The sequence below is a fragment of the Lissotriton helveticus genome, chromosome 11 (assembly GCF_964261635.1).
Source record: "Lissotriton helveticus chromosome 11, aLisHel1.1, whole genome shotgun sequence".
Classification (NCBI taxonomy): Eukaryota; Metazoa; Chordata; class Amphibia; order Caudata; family Salamandridae; genus Lissotriton; species Lissotriton helveticus.
In genome coordinates, this window is record NC_136072.1 from 701,565,047 (window position 1) to 701,587,812 (window position 22,766).

At 42.3% G+C, this 22,766-nt stretch overlaps 1 protein-coding gene and 1 pseudogene across 1 annotated transcript in view; both read right to left on the minus strand.

Moving 5' to 3' along the window:
* SFRP1 (secreted frizzled related protein 1) overlaps positions 1 to 22,766 on the minus strand; it is a 167,314-nt gene that overhangs the window by 140,941 nt on the left and 3,607 nt on the right. The window lies entirely within an intron of this gene.
* On the minus strand, positions 1,347 to 3,296 carry LOC144791785 (RNA-binding protein 39 pseudogene; annotated as a pseudogene).

The following is a 22,766-nucleotide window of genomic DNA, read 5'->3' on the forward strand; positions in this document are numbered from 1 at the left end:
CAAAAAGTGGTTGCAATTTGTGCACCGACTTTTTACAAATCCTGCGGTACTTTGCAAACCCACCTATGTATTAACAAGTCAGTTCACAAAATACCGAATTGCAGTGGGCTAAAATTCAACGTACCTGATAAATAAATATAAGGTAGGTTGCAAATTGCAAACCACTACGATTTGCTGCCAACACAGGGATAGTGGCCTGCTGGGGTCAGCATACCACTATGGGGCCGATTCCGATGTTGGGCGGAAAGCCTCCCCCCGACAGTCAGAATCTCCTCAAGCGTGTTGGCACTTTTCCGACTGACTCAGTCAGTTTACAATCTGCCTGACCGATTGCGATGTTTGCAGACGGATTGTAAACCATGCTGTCTTTCCAAATTGGTTTCGACTGGATCTCTCGGAGAATTTGTGTCAGTCGGAAAAGCATCGTACACCTCTATGGACAGAGTTTCAGTACGCGCGATAACGATGTCGATCTCCAACGGCCTTTCTGAGTCTGCCTGTCTGACACGGAACGGCTGTTGGAAACTGACTTTGGGGGCCCCTAGCATGCCCCGCTTCATCCTGAGGCCTCCAGTTGGTGGCCAAGGGAGTACTTAAGGAACCTCACTGTATACCCTTCGTTGTGTGGCAGTCACAATGGGGTCCCGACGACAGGGTGCAAGGTTTTCCGCACACCCCCTCTTTCCACATAGGAGCCTGTGTTACAGACCATTGTTGTGCGGAACATGGGCTCCCATAGGAAACAACGGGACTCTGACTGAGCAGTGTTCGTTTGCATCGTAATCGGTCAGGCGGAAACGCTGATCACAAGTCGGTTGGTCCCGAATCTGAGACGGTTCTGCCCAACATTGTAATGAGACCCTAAGTCTGTGATTGCTTTTAAATAAAACTTTTTTTTAATGCAACCCATTTTCTTTTTTTTTTCTTTTTTTTATGATCAACTAATGAAAGTTTATTTTGAAGATGGATGCTCTTAGATGGATTCTCCTATTGCACATTAGGATAAAAAAGTGTGCAAAGTTCCAACAGAATCTCCCACAAACACTCTCTAGTAGCCCATTTATAATTCAACATTTTCAAACTATATTTATGGTGTCTTTAGATAAAGCGAATACACTTAGTGAAATGTAAAATGTAACTTCCTGATGCCAAAAATAACCGGTTAATGTCTAAAAATGCAACTTTTCCTTCAATGACGTTTAAAGAATATTTCAACCTGCACCCCCCCTCCCAATATAATCTACACTGCCTCTACTCATCATATTTATCAATGCACATTAATTGTAAGGCTGAAGGCTGAATAGGAACAGGAACAGGTTTTGTATATAACTGGAATACAACATTGGAAGAATGAAAAGAAAGCATTCCTTCTTTATTATATATTTTAACAGGAAGAGTACACAAAATGACATACAACCATTCTTTCTTAACTTTGCTAAATAAAAGAACTATATCTCCTTTCAAAAAATATGTACAAAAAATGGCAGAGTTCTGTACATTTATCGCCGGACTGGAACAAGAAGCTGTGTTGAGGTCATGGAATCTGGAAAAAGGCTGTGATATGCAGGAAGAGGAACGTAGGCTGCTGTGATCATTTTACCTGCAAACCATCTTCCATGTAATGCATTCACAGCTGCAGCAGCTGCAGCAATTGATGGGCATTTTACATACACATTTCCCTGTGCAGAACTTTTGTCCACATAAATGTGAATCACTCCGCCATGCTTATTACATTCCTCAATCACATCATCTTTAATTTCTGTGTCCCAACCAGGCTCATCTTCTGTTTGAGGATTGAACATGTTGGAAAGTTGAAAGCATTGCATTGCAAGTGGCTGTGAAGATTGTGCAGCTGCAGCAGAGACTTGAACTGATGAAAGGGCTGCGGCAGCAGCTGAAGCAGAGGCAGCAGCAGCTGCAGCTACAGCCAGTGCTTCACTTTGCTGTGTAAGTCTGCTTTGCAAATCCGCCACAGCTCCAAATGCTAACGATCCACTCATCTGAAGAGCTTGCTGTGCTGCTGGTGGAATCTGTAAACCAGTACCCTCAGCTAGTCTTGCCATCAGCTGCAGGCGACCAGTTGTTCCCAAATCAATTCCAGTCCTTTCAAGTTCATCGCTATCCAAAAAGGAACTGGCGCTAGAAGCATCAGCACGTTCAGTAACATGGCCTACTTTCATCGGCCTACCAGCTAGCTCAAAACCATTTAGTTGTTCTAAAGCTTTTTTGGCACATTCTGAATCTGAAAAAGTTATGAATCCATATCCTTTGGAACGCCCAGTTTCACTATCCATCATCAACTGAATGCTTTCAATCCTTCCAAATGGCTCAAAGATTCCACGCAGCATGTCCTCCGTAATATTGAAGTGTAACGATCCTACATAAAGTCTCATTGGCCCAGCAGTTCCTTTCTGAAGATTATTAGCCATTGCTGCTGCTCTATTTTTCTCTGCCTGAGATGCTTGAACTATGATAGGCACTCCTAGCACTCTTTGTCCAGTCAAGCCTATTGCCAGAGGTACAGAACTGACATCAACAAACTCGACATAAGCAATTCCCTTGGAACGTCTGGAGTTTCTATCTGAAATCATTCTCACATCCCGAACCTTTCCCACTGTAGAAAAAAATCTTCCAGGTCTCGTGGACGAATCCTAGCAGCAAGCTGCATACAGAAGACAGTCCTAGCATCCCGTTCTTCTGGAGTCAAATTATCAATTGGTTCTCTTAGAGGACTCTTTTCTTTCTTAAAAGGACTTTTGCTTCTAGAACGTCGCCTACTCAGTTTGATGTGTGGCAATCCAATCTTCCCTCTCATCCCACTGTTAAACTTTGGAGGTCCAGTATACGGGCTCCTGTAACGGCCTTTAAATCTGTGATCGCGATCTCTGCTCCTTGACCGACTTCGTCTTCGTTCCTTACTGCGACTTCGTTTCCTTTCCCGACTTTTACTTTTCTTTCTTTCCCGATCTTTGCTACGTTTGCGTTCTTTACTTCTACTTCTCTTCTTCTCCCGGCTGCGGCTCCTGCTTTTGCTCTTTTTTTTCTTCTTGCTGCGCTCCTCATGGCCATTGGCACTGCCCAATTTGTCCTCCTTTCTGTAAGGAGCTTCAAGCATTGCTTCAATATCGAAATCATATGCCATTCTCAGGACTCTGTAGAAACAAAGCTCGTGTTGGAAATACGCGTCCTCAACAAGGCCGCTGGCTGGAGTTGAGATCGGCGGTCTGTCTCCGTTGCTCCCTGCGGTACCTACAGAGAACAAGGGGGTAAAAGAGAGACTCAGGTGCTTCAGAGGCAGTCAGTAGAACCACGGTGAGGGCGGGGGTTGGGCTTTCTTCTTCGGTTTACACCCTTCTTCGATTCAGATCCAGAAAATGGCAACCCATTTTCTTTACAGGAAAAAGGGATGTGTTTTAAAAAAGTTTTGAACCTATTTTTAGGAGTAAACAATAGTCACACGGACCAGTGCCTATTCCAAAACTGTCTTTTTACCAAACACAAAAGGGTATGGGATCCATCCCGCTTGTTACTGATTAGTTCAATGGACTTAGCCCATTTGAAAACACATTTTCTTAAAGTAAAACCTGAGATTTACTGAATCACAGGGTTTGCAACAAGAAAATGCATTACTACATCGGGCTCCTCGTTCTCTAAATGGGCAGCATTCAGCCAAGAACACTACTGTACTGTACGCATTTATATAACTGATTTCTTGTCCTTTTATATTCTGTTCAATATTTCATAGATGAGGGGGAAATTTGATAGCTGTTACCTCATTTTCCTTTTTGTAATTTCCCAATCCCTCTGTTCGAGAGAGGGATGCCTGGCCGGAGCCATCAGCCAGATTAAATTTCGAACAGCAATGCCAAATGTGAACACTGGTTAAACTGACGGCTGGGCCCAGTCTGTAAGTAAACCAAATAGTCCATGCATTAGTATACAAACTAATGCAAATATATTTGGTGAAATATTAGTCCGAAGTCAAAATAAGTTCATTTTCCATTGCACCCCAAGACAAGCTTTAATAATGCAAAATTGTATTTAGTGTATTTCTTTAATTCCTCCCATTTTCATCAGTCAAACATCAGGCAGAAGATGTGACTCTATGTTCAATATGCCATCTTCTGAACAAAAAAGCATGTTTTGTCCGAATTAGCATTGGAAAAACATTTCCATTATTTGGTTAAAGAATAGCCGAATAGATTTTAAAAGCAGCCCTTTCCTTCATCCCCAGTCCTGCACCCACACCAATGCCACAAATCAAATCTAGTGTCATTCAGAAGCAAATTGCTATTATGTATATTCACTGAAAACACTTGAAAATGTGGGTATATGACAATAGTACCCGATTCCCCTAGTACTTTAGCAAAAACTTTATTTAAAATCCCAGCATAAGAATTGGCTTGGCAGTTTGGTTTGCCCTGTTCCCATCATGCACTGGGACAGGAACAGACTAATTTGCATATAGCTGGGTTCTGAGCTGGGATGGTGCATTGAGCTAAAAAACGGTGATGGATTAAAACCATGATCTCTTGACTTGGTAAGAGTATTCTGCATCATTCAGAAACTCTGTCCATCACCACCCCCTTTTCCAAAATCGCTTTTATCCAGACTATGTGTGGGAGGGTATGCTCAGACGTGAGTCCCTTGCTCATTGCACCAACAAATCCCAGTATAAGAATTGGCTTGGCAGTTTGGTTTGCCCTGTTCCCATCATGCACTGGGACAGGAACAGACTAATTTGCATATAGCCGGGTTCTGAGCTGGGATGGTGCATTGAGCTAAAAACGGTGATGGATTAAAACCATGATCTCTTGACTTGGTAAGAGTATTCTGCATCATTCAGAAACTCTGTCCATCACCACCCCCTTTTCCAAAATCGCAAAAACTTTATTCTACATCCTGAAAATGTTCAGTTTTTCATGTGGAAAAAGTAAAGAAAACTTGCACTGACCAAGCCAATCGTTTTGGTTTTGTACAATCAAACACTTTTGTCTCTTCACAAGTACTCATAGGGCATTGCTACCCTTGCCTGCATTACTTCCTACACCACTGCAGCATTGTGCTTCCTCTGGATGTTCCATGTTCAAATTTCGGTGCATTCCTCTGTAAACAAGGAATTTACTAGAATCTGCATATGCCATTTCCAGGGCCTGCTCTTCAATGCCCTTTTTGTTCCGGGGCAGACGTATATGTGAAACTGCATGCATCTATTATGATGGAGGTGAGGCTGTAAATCAGAGCTCTCTCTAAAAGCATCCCTGCTAAACATGCTGTACTGAGGTGCTGGCCACTGGGTAGTACCGCTGACTGGGAGGCACAGCCAAGTTATGGTTATTAAAATGCAATAACGTGTAGGATGTACATGATATAACCAGTTATGAAAATGCCTTACATTGTAATCCAAGAGAGGCTAGAAATTAACATGTTGATGGCCAATGCCATCATGACAACTGGGTACCAACTTATGTCGTAAATAAACTGCAGCCGTTCTAACACCACAAAGGTCTTGGTGTACATATTTGACGAAGAAAGAAGGAATCACTTTGGTATGCATTCACTAAGGTGTCTAGGACAAGATGGAGTGAAAGAGAATATTATTTACTCATTGCTGTAAGCAGGAGGTGTAGGAGAGTAGGGTCTGCAATCCTATGATCACCCCAGATTTTTGATTTTTGCTTCACTGGTTTACGACTTTCCCTGGCTGTGGGCCTGCTAATCAGACCCACAGCATAGCTGTTCTCTCTACTCCAAATTGTACCCAGGTACTGAATTGGCACTGGGCCCTCTCTTGTGTCCCTGTAACCAGAGCAGAGGTGTACCCAGAAGTCTCCCAGGGGCTGCAGCATGTATTATGCCACCCCTGGGCTGACTAACTAAAACAGACACAACTGGCTGCTTGACAGCTGGGGCAAGGTGGTGTACACACCCTTTGCTTTAGATATAGTATCCCTATATCTAACCCTAAAATGGACACATATATTCCTATCAGTCACTCCTATGGCAGGCCTTAACAATCCTGAAGGCAGAGTGCGTGGAATAATGTGAAATGGTGCTCTGGCATGAGCTGAGCCCGTTTGCAGCTTGCGGAACCAAGTCCTAATAGCTGTTCCATGATAACGCTATACCATATACTCTTAAGTGCATTATGTACCTCGCGGTCAAATTCTAACTTTGGTATAGCATTATCAAAACATGTCGAGTAAGGTGTCATACGAATTGGAATACTAACCCCTCGCCAATTCTGACGACGGGGTTAGCATTCCACCCTTCTAGAGGGACACGACATGTTGGTAACCTGTAACCCCGGTTAAAGTCAGACATAGCCTCAGCTTCCACAAAATGGATGCTGCCACCGAGACACGAGTCTGCCCTCCTGTTGCTGGGAGTCCTTCCAGCAACGGAGGCCAGGACAAAGGGTTTCCTGTCAGGGGCGGTGCCAGCACCATCCCAGACAGGATTTTGTGTATCCCAGGTAGGCAGGGCTTTAGAGGAAGGTGACTGCAAGTGGCACCCCGGTGCTCACTGTGCATAGGCCGGCTCAAACCAGTTCTTGGGGCACACCAGCCCCTGAGCTGGGGAGAGACTGGACAAAGGATAGGGGTGTAACCACCCCCCTCCTAGTCCCACCCATAGGGCAGGACTTAGTCGCGTGCCAGCCCCCTTTTGCAGGATAAAGGTAGGAGCAGGCCCCCTTCCAAATTAGATCATCTTTGAATCCTGAAACTACTTTCCACGAAAGGAACTCAAGACTCTTCTCAAGATTTCTCCCTTGTGACTAAGGAGTAGTCACCCTGCAGCAGCAGGCACCATCCAAGCATCGCGGTCTGCTGTAAGTCTCTCCTCCGGATCAAGACTGCCCAGCTCGACGAGAACCGGCTTCCCTGGCACCTCTGACCTCTACCTGCATCATCAGCCCAGCTGAGATTCGTGGGTGTGACGAGACCTCGAGGGACCGGCCATCTTCAAGACTGCACGACGCTTGCCCAGCACGACTACTGAGGGATCATCATGTGAGTGCTTTGGGGTCCGAGAAGCCCCAACCCGGAGCAGCTCCAGCACCGAAGTCCAGCCCCCTTGCATCCACGAGATCTGCGTGGGGCCCTTCTGCTCTTTGCTGCTCACCGCGTTGTCCAGGTCACTTGCCCGTTGGCTAGTGGCCCTTCTGACGACGAATCACGACGACAACTCCGCTGGTCTGGTTGCTCCAGACTGGCCCTTGCTCCCCTCCAACAGAGGAGCACCCCGGACCCTCCTGGTCCTCTCCAGACGCCATTTTGAGTCCACCGCGTGGGCTTGCATTTGCCAAGAGTTGTTGCCCCAATCCTGGGTCCAGCGACGTCGACAGCAGATACCACCGTGGGACAGCTCGCACCTCCATCCTGGTCGCCGACAACGCCTCCTGGTCCGAGAGACTGCAGAGCCCAGCGTCGCCCACTCACCTGGTCGAGGTGACTTCGTCCGGTGCCATCCTGGTGCCCACCTAATCACTGGCTAGTGATTCAGAACTTGGTACCCTCTGCTTACAGGTACCCATCTTCATCGATCCAGGCTTGGATCATCACGAACTTCTTCACTGCCAGCAACTTCTTTCTTCAGGCTCCATAGACTGCAACGAGGATCTCCGACGTCTTTTCAGCCCTATGCAGCCGCAGCCCCGGGCTAGGTAACCTGAGCATTTCGGTGCTCCAGCATAGTCTAACTATCTAAGTGTCAGGATCCTTTGTCATTTCAGCTCTACTTAGTCGGGTCGCCCGAGAACACTAACTTTGCTTTTACTAGCCTCCATAGACTTTTTCCCGCCTTACGCGTGAGAGTTCCCACTCTGCACACGACGTCCCCAGGCCTCCTGCTTGCAATCTGAAGGTTCAGTAGATTAGTCCTAGCGATCCTAAAGCCTATGAGAATAGTTACTTACCTTCTAGTAATTCGCATTCCACTTGTGTAGTATATGGTTTTTCGTGCCCGTCGGGCATTTGTGTAAATTGTGCGACTTTAAGTATTTCTTTAAGAGTTTTGTTGTGTGCTTAGCTCCCTGTCTCATAAAGAGCCAGGGTAGTCTTGTTATAAATAAATATACTTTATTTTTCATAACAACTTGTGTGGTGTCCTTTCACTTGGTGTTCAAGGGGTAAATGTGATGGTAAAACAGCTGGCTTAACACGCCCTCTAGAGTCTAGCCTTAGACTGCTCTTGTCCATGCTACTAGGATAGCTGGTCTATCAGGTTGACTTACAACCAATCATCAATAAGGGTTGTTTGGACTGATACATAGTGATCACTAGAATAGTGAGCACTGCATATCAGGCCAACTTCTCACAGGAGGGGGTAGCAGGGTCAGCCCATCCTACCAGCTCCTCCTCTGTACTGTTAACATAGATTTGCTTTGCTGGCACAAAAGTACCAGATAAGCCAAAAAATAAGATGCATCGGCATAGCCATTCAATCTGTCATTAGTAACCCGCCTTTTGGCTTTGTCAATGCTTGTTTTCTTATGGTTTTTATAAAATGTTATTATGGGAGCTGCATAGCCCTTGCCAATATTAAAAAACAAAAAACGAGAAAAAGATCGAAATATTTGGGTCACTAAAAGCACACATTGCCACCGTAGTTCCTGGCACTGAAAGGAATTGCAATGCGCTCCTTGTAAGCGGAAAGAATACCATAAATCTTAGAAAAAATAGCCAATGGCTCAAGAGGAATGACCCATTGCCACATATTGTAGTCTGTAGTGGGCAGGAGGAAAGAGTGAATGACACAACAGAGCAATGGATGAAGATGGCTGGCTCAAATTCCCTATAAGTATATCATGTATGTAATGTTACTAAAACCCAAAAAATCTTACCTACGTCCGCCCTAAAAATAAAGAAAACCATTGGCATCATTGAAATCCATGACTTCCAAAACAATTTTGTACATAATGTATTCCAGGAGAGGGAGCTTCTACATATGTAGGTTTTTTCTATTGGGGGTGATATTAGATCTTTCAGAATCAATTCTCAACTTGTACTGGTAAAAAATGGGTTTTGCTATTGTCTGATATATAACAATCTCACTGAACATACCAATCCTAGGACTGGTAGATCAGGTCGTTACAACTATGGCCAGTGTCAATCACCTACAGTAGAACGTGCTGTAGTTTGAAAGATTGAACAAATGGTATAGTGACCTGATAAAAGTAGCTGTGCGAGCTCAACTCGTCTTGTTAAATATTTCCCTGCATCAAGATGGCAGCTATCATTTCTTCCTGTTCCATTCCAACAACTGACCATTGAGAGCCAAAAAAGCTAGGAGCCAAAGGTAATCTTTATTACAAAGTATTTTATTCATGCTAGCTCTCATTGGATGTGCACAGTCAGTGAGGAGAAGCAAAAAAGCAGTAAAGTGGCCACATTAGCAAGATGGCTGTTGCCACCTCATGCAGGCCCATCCATACATGCAATAGCAAAACCCAAAAATCATGTACCATCAATGGTCTCTGAAAGTAATCTATTAAGAGCACCAAAATTATTTGATTGTCATAGATCATATGAGACGGACACAGTAAGAATGAAGAAACATAAAAGGTAGGAGCGGGAATGCTATGTATCCGGAAACATATTTACACTTTTAAAATTGGTGGTCACAAGGAAAGAAGAAATCTGCATGTATATGAATCTGTGCATAAGACCGTTACATGCAAAGTAAGTAGCAGGTTCTCAGGAAGAAATCTGTATAATCAACACACTGATGTCAAAGACAAGAAGAACGGTTGGAGTATATCTGGCAAGTAAATTATTTTCTTTGTTTGCATGTGTAATTTTAGTTGAATGAATGAGGGAAATTTTGGGGTTTTAATTTGAATTCGAAAATACAATGAAAGAAAAACAAAAATTGCAACTGTTCAATAGGTTAAACTTACATGTGTAAATTGCTGTTTGATTTTTCAGCACTCTGAAAGATAATATGCTACTGTAAAGGCCCCACTCTGTGCTTGCTGTGTGCCAGAAACTGACCAACCCAAAATTACTGAGGTTCAAAGTATCGACTTTACATACATATAATTAAAGTACCATAATAATTACTATAAAAGTGATGTGGACCAAAATATCGACATCACATAGGATAGTGTATATGTATAGATAGATGTTATCAAGGCCGTTTTACGGCCGCAGCGCGTCATGGCTTTTTAACCCCTTCCCTGCGCCGTGAATTCTGCTGCGGCGCGGGGGGCTAGGGGGTGGCATGGTGCTTCAGTGCTCTTGACGGCTCCATGCCGTCATGAGGCACAGGCGGCGTGTGCTCATGACGGTGTGGTGCCATCCTGACCCGCCCGCTCATTAATTCGCCCGCACAGGTGGGGAATTACTGCCGCGTGGGCGGAGCGGCAGCAGCATGACGGCTCCATGCCGTCACGAGCACACCCCGCCCGTGACTCATGGCGGCGTGGAGCCATCATGAGCACCCAAGGGGTTAACATTGTGAGCAACAAATAAATATTTTACACAATTGAAGAATAGTTTGTGCTCTCTTTTTCGCCAGAAGGAAGTGAAGGAGTGCAGTGCAATCATATTTTATATATTATATATATATATATATATATATATATATATATATATATATATATATATATATATATATATATATATATATATAAAATTAACATTATTGTAATGATATAAAAGAAAAAGATAAATCCATATTTTGATCAAGTAATACAGTAAAAAAAATAAAAACATGTAAATGTTAACTGATAAAGTACATTCCATTTCAAAAGAACTAACAAATAATCTGAAAAAATCTTATACTAAATGATGTATTCACATCAATGTATTTTTACTAGTAATCATTTTTAAGAAAAACATATGACATTAATGAAACAAAATGAAAAACATATTTAAAATACATGTTTTTAAATTAAAACATCATAAAAAGATTAAATATTATATCAAAGAAGTTTTTAAATATATACTATGAAAAGGAAAATGTTTCACATACTGAAACATGTAACAAAGTATCAAAACCAATTTTTAAAACAAAACATAATTTAATGAAATACATTTTATTCCTTTAAAAATATACGCATTTAAATGAAAATACCATTATAGGGCCCAATACAGATGTGGTTAGGGAGGCCTCCTAACGGCATTTGCTCCGTCCAAATCGGATCGGGAACATGTCTTTCCAATTGACTCTGAATGGTTTCCGACAGCCTGAGTACCATGCGAGTTAGGCATTAGGAATATCCCAATCCGAACCTGATGGCATTTGGAATGACTGAGCCATACAGAGTAGAATCGTACATCTCTCTTATACGTTTCCGAACGACCGAGTACGATTCTGGATGTGGACAGCCTTTCTGAATCGTGCCGTCCGACTCGAATCGGCAATCGGAATCAGACTTTGGTGGCGGGTAGTGGGCCTTCCTGCACCCGGAGCCTTCCCAATCGGGCCCTTGGGGATACCCAGGGTCCCCCCTTACCAGCCATGCAGAGTGTGGTAGGCACCAGGGGGTGCCCGCCACAGGGTATCCAATTTTCCCCAGCCACACTGGTCAGAACAAAGGCCACCCCTTTCTTCAATTGGAGTCCAAACAAATCATCTATGGAAGCATCTGGATGAATTGTACACAGTCAGTTGGACTCTCCCAATCCGATCGGAAACCATTCCAAAATCCATTCGGTCGGGAAGCTTTCCAAACGGCATCAGAATCGACCCATAGTCTTTGATTATAAAATACAGAATTAAATAAAAAGTTATAAACAACTCCTATCTAAAATAATGGAAAGAAGTTATTCATATATGTCAGTGTAAATATAATCCTACAAACATTAGGAAGGATACGTAGGTGTTGGGGTGAGGAATTCATGTTTACTATGCTAAATCCAATGTTACAAATGAAATATATAAAAAATAAATAATATAATATATAATATATTAAACTGTATACAAAGGAGGATCAATTTTGCTGTTCTAACTTCAGCCCAACAAAAGTAAGGAAAAGTTTAAGATAAACAATAACGGATACATATTTATTATTCTAACTCCAATTTCACAAAATTTGGGGAAAGAGCATACATTGGAGAAGTGGTTACTTTTGATATTCCAACTCCAATCAAACATTGGGAAAAGCAAATACATTGGGAGATGAGGGGTCAGGTTTATTATTCTAACTCCAGAGTACTAAACACTAGGGAAAGTGCATACATGGACGGGTGATATTTAGTATTTTAACTCCAGTCCAACAAACATTAGGGAAAATACAAACATTGGGGGTGTCTGATTTACTATTCTCACTCCAGTCTAGCAAATACCTGGAAAAATGCATACATGGGAGGTTGATATTTATTATTCTAACTCCGATTGAACAAATACTGGGGTAATGCATACATTGGCAGAGGTCAGATGTACACATCTAACTTCAGCCTAACAGCTACTGAGCAAAGTTCATACATTGGGGAAGATTTAATATATGCTTTAGTCCAATGAATATTAGGAAAATGTATATATTGGCGAGCTTCAAACATTGTTGAAAGTGCATAATTTGTTGGGGCAGAGGGTTACATTTACTATTCTAAAATAATGTAAAAAATGTTGGGTAAAGTGCATACATTGAAGTGGGATCAAATTTACAATTCCAACTTTACTCTAACAACCATTGAGGAAAGTACATATATATTAATTCACCACATCTATATAGTGGAATTGCTCATTTAAAACAACTAAAAAATACCAATAAAGTATAATGTTTATGAAATTTAAAATATTTTAAATTGTTTTACATTTAACTAAAATGTTAATAAAATCAATTTAAAATAAATACTATACTTCAACTTACTTATAAATCAACACACACCTAAAACAATCTATATAAATTAAAATAATTATTTACAGAATCCCTGCACCTTGTGGCAGGCACCTTGAGGTGCCTGCCACGGGGTGCAGGGATGAACTGCACCTCACGGTTTACAGCCGGAATGCATGCTCCCAAAGTAAAATGTAGGAATGCAACCGAACAGTGTTTGGTCGCATACTATTGAGAAGGTCGGGACCACCGACCGGATGTTGGTCGGTCCCTTGACGGATGCAGTGTCGGACATCGTAATGAGGGCCTAGGTTGTGTAACCAAAAGTTACTATAATCTATTGCAGACTCAATGTTGACTGACCTGGTGTAAGTCATCAACGCAATCAAATCTGTGCAAGATAAATGAAATGTTTCTTTTTTAAGGCACAAGAATCACATGCACTTATCACAGTTTGTTTGAAGATGGCTTCAAACCCGAGTAGTAGCAAAATGCCCAGCTCCTAAGATGGAACCATAATATGAAAGGCTTGTCTGCCCAAGCAATAACTAGGACCTCAAGTGTCATTCTTTTCACGTGCCAGTGTTTCTATATCCATTGAGCCATGCTTTAATTAAATATTCCTTAATTCAGGGCTTACTTCACAATTCAACATGTTCCACCATTCAAGGCTTCCTCTATTTGCAGTCAAAACGTTACAGGCATGGTTGAATCACTCTGGAATGCTCTCTATCAATACTGTTGTGATGAACAATTGTTGGGCTCAATTTGCAAAAATCAGAAAATACTGCACCTTGGGCAAGCACAGACTCAACTTCCATGCATATTTTTTCTGAGACCAGATGAGTGTGCTACCCAATACTTAAAATAGCCATGGTTCAATGGAGTTGTTCTTCATTTTTTTTTCTTATTTCTTGTTCAGAATTTTTTCAGTGTTTTTAATTTTTTACAAAAGATGTGATGTACTGTTTGATATTAAGAACAGACTTACAAATTGGTGGTCCCCTGTGAAGTTCTAAGAGTTATGGTAGATAAAAGAGTCAATGTGGAAATGTAACAGGCAAAGAAAGTGCAGGATGCTACTGACCGCAGCCTTTGGTTGATCATATAATTATCTTGAAGTTGGAGGTGGGTCCATGAGAGCTGTCCACTCTGCAGCACAGTCTTTGCTCGAGATGCCCCTTTGCCAGCATTCTGTGTTTGTGGTTCCAGGCTTCTCTTGCTACCGATTTTTGTGGGCATCCGTTGGGACCTGCCCGGGCTGCAAGTGCAGTTCCGCTAGCCCTGGCCCCTTTGTTGGCCACTCGCCTGCTCCTCATTGCCCCTGCTGTGTTGCATCCCAAGGACCCTGCGCAAGCATTTCTTCTACTGTGCCTGTGGCTGTGTGCTATCATTAGCTCCCTCAGTGCCCCTGCCATGAGGCATCCCAAGGACACTGTGTGAGCTGCCCATCTACCTCTAGTAATTTTCTCTTTTGCGTAATTTTTCTGGGTTTCTTCCGCCCCTCACCTCACCCTGCGGCTGCGACGCCTGCTTCCTTTGGGGTGGGTGGGATTCTGTCTTTGGTTTGGGGTCAAATGCAGAAACTGGGCCCTCTACCATCTCGTTCCCTGATTGGGGGGCAAGCAGCAGCTACTTCGGGGGTGACCAATCCAGTGCGCCCCCTTTTATCGCAAGCTTCTCACGGAGAGGGTAGGGCCTCCCGCATCCAGGTGGCGTTTGACTCGGGCCCCATAGGATCCGGCTGCGCCTCCACAGGCCCCATTTTCATCATGAACGTGTGCAAAAAACGTATTTAATTTGCACACAAGCAATTAATGAACACGTAATTTTTTTTATGGCAATTTCGTGAAAATTTAAAGCCTGTGTTACTTCATATATAAGACTATTCTTCACATTGAAACATTAAACACTAATGTGATGTGGCTTTTTAAAAGGTTAAAGCCGCATCTGCAGCCGAAATGGTCACGTTTATGAGCAGTTACTGACAAAGACCTTCCTCCGGGATGTTTGGTCTTGGGATCTGTGCCCAGTACATTCACGGTGGTTAAAGGTCCAGCTAGTTTAGCCACATACATTAATGTTGAGATGAATACGAGTGTCTGTGTGTGCAGCAAAGTTCCTGCTTCCATTTCTTGCACATGGAAAGAAAATGAGATAGTAAGGACAGCTACCAACAGCTATTGCACTAACTAGTGCCACGGGGTCGTGCTACTTAGGCAAAAAACAGGCTAATTGAATTTTGTGCTGTTTCTGCTTGTGTAATACAGAAACAGCGCGCACATTTTGCCCCAGGTCATGCTTCACAAACATTTTAAATCAGTAAAAAGTTGTTTGTGTAACAATTGCTAAACATTTAGAAGTTTTTTATCTAAATCGTTTTACTTGTGCCATAACGATGATTGCTAATGTCAATTGGCTCTCTCTCAATTAAAAAATAAGCCTTTGTCGAAGATAAAACATCTCAACAAAAATAGTAAATTGATTTCATACTTTTTTCTCACTTATGCAGTAATATAGCAAGGAACAAATTAATTTTGCCTTAACCCTAGTGCCCCATTGACGTGTTATTTCAAATATTATTCTTGTTAGGTAAACATAGCAAAAAGCATATGACATAGCATGTGCAATGGTTACCATTTGCTCCCTTCAGAACTGCGCAAAAAAAAAGAACAATTCTGCAAATCGAATTGCCATATTAATTCACAGGTGCAAGGTTTGTTTTGTGTGACCTCTGGAGTTCGTTCATAGAAGCCTAATGTGCCAGAGGAAAATGAGATTTACCACATTTAAGTCCTGTAGACAGGACTCGGACTGACTTATCAATGCCATTCCATAGCCAAGCCTTTGGAGTTCCTTTTACTCCACTGTGAGTGTTCACAAGCTTAGCAGACTCCCAGAATGCACAGCGTCCTCTGCCAGGTGGTAGTTGTCGCGTAGTTCCTGAAGAATGGGCGGTTTTGTCCTCCGTAGTCCGTACAAGTGCCCCTGTAAGATTTAGACTACTATTGTACAACTTTTAGCTTCACAAATTACTCCCCAGGCTCTGGCTGAGTTTCTGGAAGATGTATTTCCCTTTTTATGCCAACAGCGAAAAGTAATAAAAAAGAAGAATGTTTCCCTTCCAGACGGGAGGTCGCAGGTCATAAAAACTCTGATGCCCCTCTGTCATGAAGGTTGGTCCATCTGCAGCTCGTTTAATAATTCCGAGTCTTTCTGCAGTCTCCATTCTTGAAATGCTGCCATGAAATGAGTTATATGCAGTGTGTCATGTGTGGGGCTCGCCATAAATCCCGGCATGAGCCACACTCTAAAACTTATTTCTGAGAGAATCCATTTTGTATGGCCAGTTACAATTTACTGATGGATTACTAGGCATTATTGCGCAGTTAAAAAGGTGGTTCAAATAACAGCAAGGTAATAAATGTGTACTTGCCCATGGAAAGAGGAGAAAATATCGCAATTAAGTTGTCAAGTTTTTTTTAATCAGCATATTTGTATATAGAATGACTATTCATTAATACCCAAGTATCCATTTCACTCACTGAAACGCTTTCCTGCTGGTTGAATTGACCACAGAAATATAGTTTTAGCACGTCCTGAAAAATAATGCAACTCAAAGAAGAAAAAAACTGAAACAATAAAAATGTGTACAACTAGGAATTTGCATCGTCAAATAAGAATACATAGTTGGGAATTTCCAAATAGCACAGAACACACTGCACAATCATCATACCTGAGACTTACAACCGAGAAATACCTCTAAAATGTATAAAGCTTTGATAAGAAAGACTATAAACCTGAAAATGCATCCAGGAGCCCCAAGTATACCCAAGTCTTAACACCTAAATATAACAATGACGTTGCACACCAATACAGCTAAAACTTAGAAATAGGAGGCAATAATAAGTACTTCACAAACACCAGAAAGACCGCAACATTGTATAATCAAATCTTCCTACAGCATAGCACTGATAATTAGCTATGAAACTTTGCAACTCTTCAATAAGGCAAAGAAATTGCCCCTCCCAGGTAGCGTCACATGTTAACACTCAAATAGGACCCTGACGTTAAAACGCCAAACAAGTCTACCACTTAGCAATCAGAAGTCATTTAAGCACTTTCCAAACACAGAAGGCAAGAAGATTGTATCACTAAACATTTCCAAAACATACCACTATTTATAATGATAATACTGTGCAGTTCTTGATAAGACTTGCCACTCCCAAATCCATTCAAGTCTTAACACACCAAAAGGACAATGACTTTTCAACACAACACCCATCAAAGACTTACCTAGTACAGGCAAGTAAGTATAATCACTTTCTAAACTCTATGAGACAACATGGTATCATCATAGATGCCTCAAACTAGTGATTCATTTTTTTTTAAAAGTAAGTGTCAGGGTCCTTCTTTGGAGGCCACTGTAGCCTTGACCAGCCACTGCCCCTGCTTCCAATAACAGTACCAACTTAACTACTAACCATCACTCTCCTACAAGTGTGACAATTCAGGCTATTCCAGACCCCCGTAAAGCTATAAGAATGGTGTGGGCAACAGGTGTTATTAATTTGTAATGTACATTTAATTGCAAACCACTGTATTTGCGCTCTACTATAAATTAGACAGTCAGCACCACCATGTGGTGGACAGTCATTAGTGCCAGTTTTGAAAATGAAGTGCTGGTGCCGAGCACCACTAACCACTGGCACAAATTGAGCACTTCCTCAAAGGTAGCACCACCAAATAGTAATTAACAAATTGCAACTCTTGACAAGGCAAACAATTTGCACCCCCAAATCTACCCAAGTCTTAATAACCAACACCAAACACATTTATAGCTCAGCAAATAGAGATAATTTAAAGTAATTTGTATATAGCAATTGGACAACAACATAACACCCAAAATGCATCAAAAATAATCCACCAGTAAATACTTACAATACTTTCCAACTGTTAACACGATACTGACTTAGAACTCATGAGTACATCTGAGGCTCCACGCTAACAGAAGAACAACAATGCTAATCTAGATATATTTAAGGCAAATCAGGCTAACATTAATGGAGACTCATACAATATCACTTGCAGTCTGGCTCAAAATCAATGAAGAATGCCCCATTAACCAAAACCATTACCACATTCAGTTCACACAGTAGGAACAGAGCATTTAAATGTCAGATCATGTGCTGTGTACAAAAGTTACTAAAATATGTGGTAAATATGGCACCAGATTTACCGAATGTTTTAGCACATATTTGAACACTGACTGTGTGGCAATCAGCATAGGCAACATATAGTAACTATGAAATCACAAGATGAAAATGACACCAGTCCACAACTACCTGCCTGCATTGACCACAACAAGCCAATGAAATCTGTGGTGAGGCAGACCACAACAATAAGGCCATAATTTACTTCGTAAAGGGAAGAGCGATGATCACCTTCTGCAGTTCCTCCTGAGATACCACGGGTGGCAATTTCTAAATTCACTAGACACTTTGGCAAACAGCCTTCCTCATGCTCTATTTCCTTGAGTTCTCACGTTCTTTAAAAGGCAACGATCAATGGGATTGATCTTTCATCTGGGTTTGTGTACTTTAAGGGTGGGAAAGAAACATCATGTTGCTTTTTGTATGCCATAACCTCCGAATATTTCTGGCAATTTTCTAAAACAGCATCCTGCATCTTCAAATTGCAATTTTGAGCTCAGATGGGATGGGGGTCTGATCTCCAGCAAACCAGGAACCATCTGATTTTCTCGGTGTTGCTTGAAAGTGGTATTTTTGTGAACTAATGTTGAAGACAGTTCTTCGTGGTCAGTTTCTCTACCTGATCAGGCAATGAGCATTTCAGCACCAGAGGCCATGCAATGCACTGGAGCATGAGCAGTTTTGCACTAGTGACTAGGCAAATTTGCACCCCCGTTTGTAATTACCAAAAAGGGCGAAATATCAGTTTCAGTTATGCTAATGTCATTCTTTCAAGTGATCAATCAGTTCAAATATTGTTTTTTCAGCAGTTGTTTTGTGCAAATGAAATTGTAAAATTGCTTAATCACTGGCACTAAAATCCTAAATCACAAGTGCAATGTATGCAATCCAACACCATGGGGCACATTACGATGGAGGATTTTCCACAACCTCCGGGCCGGCGGAAGCCACCGCCGGCCCGGAGGATGCGGAAAATCCTCTGCGGACCCACCAAAGACCCACCGCCACATTAGGATGGCTGGTGGGTCCTGGTTTCTGTCCGCCCCTTTTCCGCCGCGGTTGGCTTACAACCGCGGCGGAAAAGGCCTAATATGGTGGCGGTGTCTCTCAGACACCGCCAGACATATTAGGATGGCTGTGCAAACATGCTTTTCCGTGGCGGATTCTCCGCCGAGGAAAAGAATGTGGATCTTCACCTCGGGGGCCCGTAGCAGGCCCCTGGGTGAAGGGGGGGTGGAGGGTGCACATGGGGAGTACCTAAGGTACCCCCCTGCCTTTGCATGCACGAAGCGGCAGGCACCATGCGGTGCCTGCCGCTTTGTGCATGCAAATGCACTGCTATCATTTTTTACATTGCGGCGGGTGCTGCTTCAAGCAGCACCCGCCGCAATGTAAAAAATACAGGATGTGACCGCCAGGGTGGCCGTCACATCCTAATTGCCATGGAGGGACCGCCGCTGCCCATGCGGATGGTCCCTCTTACACAGGGGTGGAGGACGGACGCAAGTCCGTCCGCCATCGTATTAGGGCCCCATGTTTGGAAAGCCAGCAGCCAAGGCTTCCAAAAAATAAAGGGATTTTCAATGCAGTAAATAATAAATATAAGATTATGTGTGTGTTTTTTTAATATACATCTATTTATAAATTGTTTTTTAAAGGAAGTAGAGTACATAGGAGCTTGACGTTTATTAGGACACTGGCATCCAATGGTTACATAGAAGGGTAATGACAATGATTATTAGTAAATGGGACTATTCTATTAATTATGTATTCCATATAGCAGCACACCACACATAATAAAATCATTCAGAAGTAGATGGTCATAAAAATTGGGGTGGTGTGACCTTCAGATTTTCCTACAATCACTCTGGTATTTCCAGTCCTTATATGACAAGCAGGGCATGAGGGAGGCTTATGCGGATGTGGGAAGGGAGATGAAGGGGCAAGAAACGCAATGTTTTGCTAAAACTATGAACATTCTCAAAGACCTTCAAAACAGGTGAGGGTGGGAGAGAGGGAGTGTGGTTGTGTTTTCATCTCTGTGTGTATTTAAAAATCCAGGTGAAATCAGACCAGAGACCTCACTGTATCCAACTGAAAGCACCTGTATCCAACTATTTTCTACAGAATACATGCATTAGGGGGTGTAGCACCCCAAACACCCCCTTTAAAGCTATATCACTATTTTAATGCTCCTAGACATTCCAAAGATCTGGTTTTATGAACACAAAATACAAACTATGATAAAGCAATGGATCTGTCTTTACCTGTCACCTTTTAGCTTTGTCAATGCTTGTTTTGACCTAGCTTTCCCAAATTGTACTGTTGGGAAAGCTGTTAGGCCATCCTCAATCAAAAAATAAGTAATAGACTGAAAACATATATATTTGGTTTCCAGAATCATACATTGCTATGGTACTTCCTGGAACTGAAGGAAACTAACTTGTGTGCGGATGTGCTCCTTGTGAAGGGCCAGAATGCTGCCATTCACAGTGATGTTAGCCAAGAACTGAAGTGGGCAGACCCATTGTCCCATGATGTCTGCTGTAGTGCATTGAAGTAAATTGTGAATTACACAATAACAGAACAACAGATGAGGGCCTTCCGAAAGCCCCTACAAGTGCCTATATGGTACATATAATTTTAGTAAAGTCAAAATGTCTGGGCTGACACCAAATCTCATAAAAAGTGCCTAAAACTGAGGACTGTGTTAATTATTTAGAATTTAAGGCACAAGGAAATGGAGTGCTCCACCCATGATCACATTGTTGTTGGTAGCATAGAGAAGCAAGAATTAGGGCCTAGATCTTCTTGGACACAGGGCAGCCTTCTAGACACTAGATCACTGTTCAAGCTCCAGGAGAAATTCTATGGCTGCTAGCAAAATATTTTTTATTCAAATCTTTGAGGCCTGCAGGCTAGCCCAGCCTTCTCTTACCTAACACTCACTGCCTAACAATCATTTTCCTTCAAACTAAGGGGCATATTTACAAGGAAGTGGTGGAGCGGAGCGTCAGCCTCCTTGGCTTATGCTACGTCTAAAAAGCAGGGCTACACCGTATGTACAAGAATATGGTGCAGCCTTGCATTTCCCCCTGCTCTGGCGCTAATTTATCTGGCTAGTGCCAATGCAGGCACCCTTGCACCATAGTGCAAGGGAGTCTGCATTGAGGAGAATGATTGTTTATGAGCAGGAAGGTGTCCCTTCCTGCACATAAACAATCTGAAATGGTGCTTTGTAACTTCTATGTGTGATGCTTTGTGCAGCACACTTAGAAGTTACAACTTGTCTTTTTTTTAATGATTATTAATGTGCAGGAAGGGATACAATCAATGGTGTTTAGCTGTTTCTATGTGTTCTGCACAATGCAGCACTCATAGATCAGCAAAAACAAGTAGAAATAAAGCATTTCTCCTCGTTGCGCCAGGGTAAGACCAGGTTTTCCCTTGTCTTAATTTTGGTGCTGCCAATATTTACACCACCCTTGTAAATATGGGGCAGAGTCAAAATCAATGGGTGTTGCGATGAAACGCCCACATCAACACCCATTGCCCACCCCTATCACGCTAAGTATAGTGGGAAAGGGTGCCTTATTTACAAGGCAGTGTTAAGCCACTTTAAGTGGCTTAAAGCTGCCTTGTAAATAAGGCGAAGCCCATATCTCCACAGGAATGTCACTGTTTCTGTGGCGATAGGGGCTTGTAAATATGCCCCATGGAAGTGCAGCAGTTAATGCTTTATGGCCATCAATACATTTATGTCACTGTTGTTTCGTTAAGATTTTGTATGTTTCTAGACTATGATACATTTTTCTGCACCAACATAACACTGAATAGTAGATAGAGATCTCAAACTCTTCTAGGATAACAAACGTACTGATGATGGTCCACGAAAATTGATAATGTAGACATGCGCTAATGCAGCTATTCTCAAACTCTCCACAACACTTCATGCTTACACTCAGTGATGTATGTTTAAAGCATATCCTTGAACTTCACGGATCTCATCCAGCATCTATAACAAAGAACATACTACATCCAACACTCTTCCAACAACACACTCTGAAAGGGAGCCCAGGAAATTGACCACAAATCCGAGGCCTTTGCGGCCTCATCACCTATATGAAGCACTTCCTATTCAAATGCTGAGGTATAATCTTTGGTTAATCGCTGTGTTTTTGATAGTCTGCCCTGATTTTCCTAATGTACAGTCCACACGATAATTGCTTGGTTAAATTGCAATCTATTATTTGAGGGGCATGCCATTTGAATGTAATGACGTGGTTTTATGCACCACTTGCTGCTGCAGATGGTTGTGTGTTATAGTGATGAAAAGAATATTTGCTACTTTGTCACAACGCAACATTATATTTTTGACCGACCTTAGAAGGATGAACCACTGAGCTAGTAACACAAAAATTGAATCGGTTGCGTTCAGGTTACATACGAGGATCTCTGCAGAAAGGTTCCCTTGTAAACATGAGAATCTTGCTGCCAACGACACAATTGCAGGTGAACTGCCCAGGGTCTCCGGAAAGCATGGCTTCTGCATTTATTGTGGGGTAAAGGGGAGTATTAGCGAAATCAGTAAAACTATGCTAAAGGGAAAGTGTTCTAAGCGTTTAAAGTGAGTGCTGGCAGCTCACCACATTACAAAGACTTCGAAGCGGCCTGTGCGCCCAGAGCCGTTATTCATTGTCTCCCATTTCCAGCTGGTCCATTGCTCTATTTCTGCCGTTGATGTACTAGAGTCATTTCTCTGTTGTCAA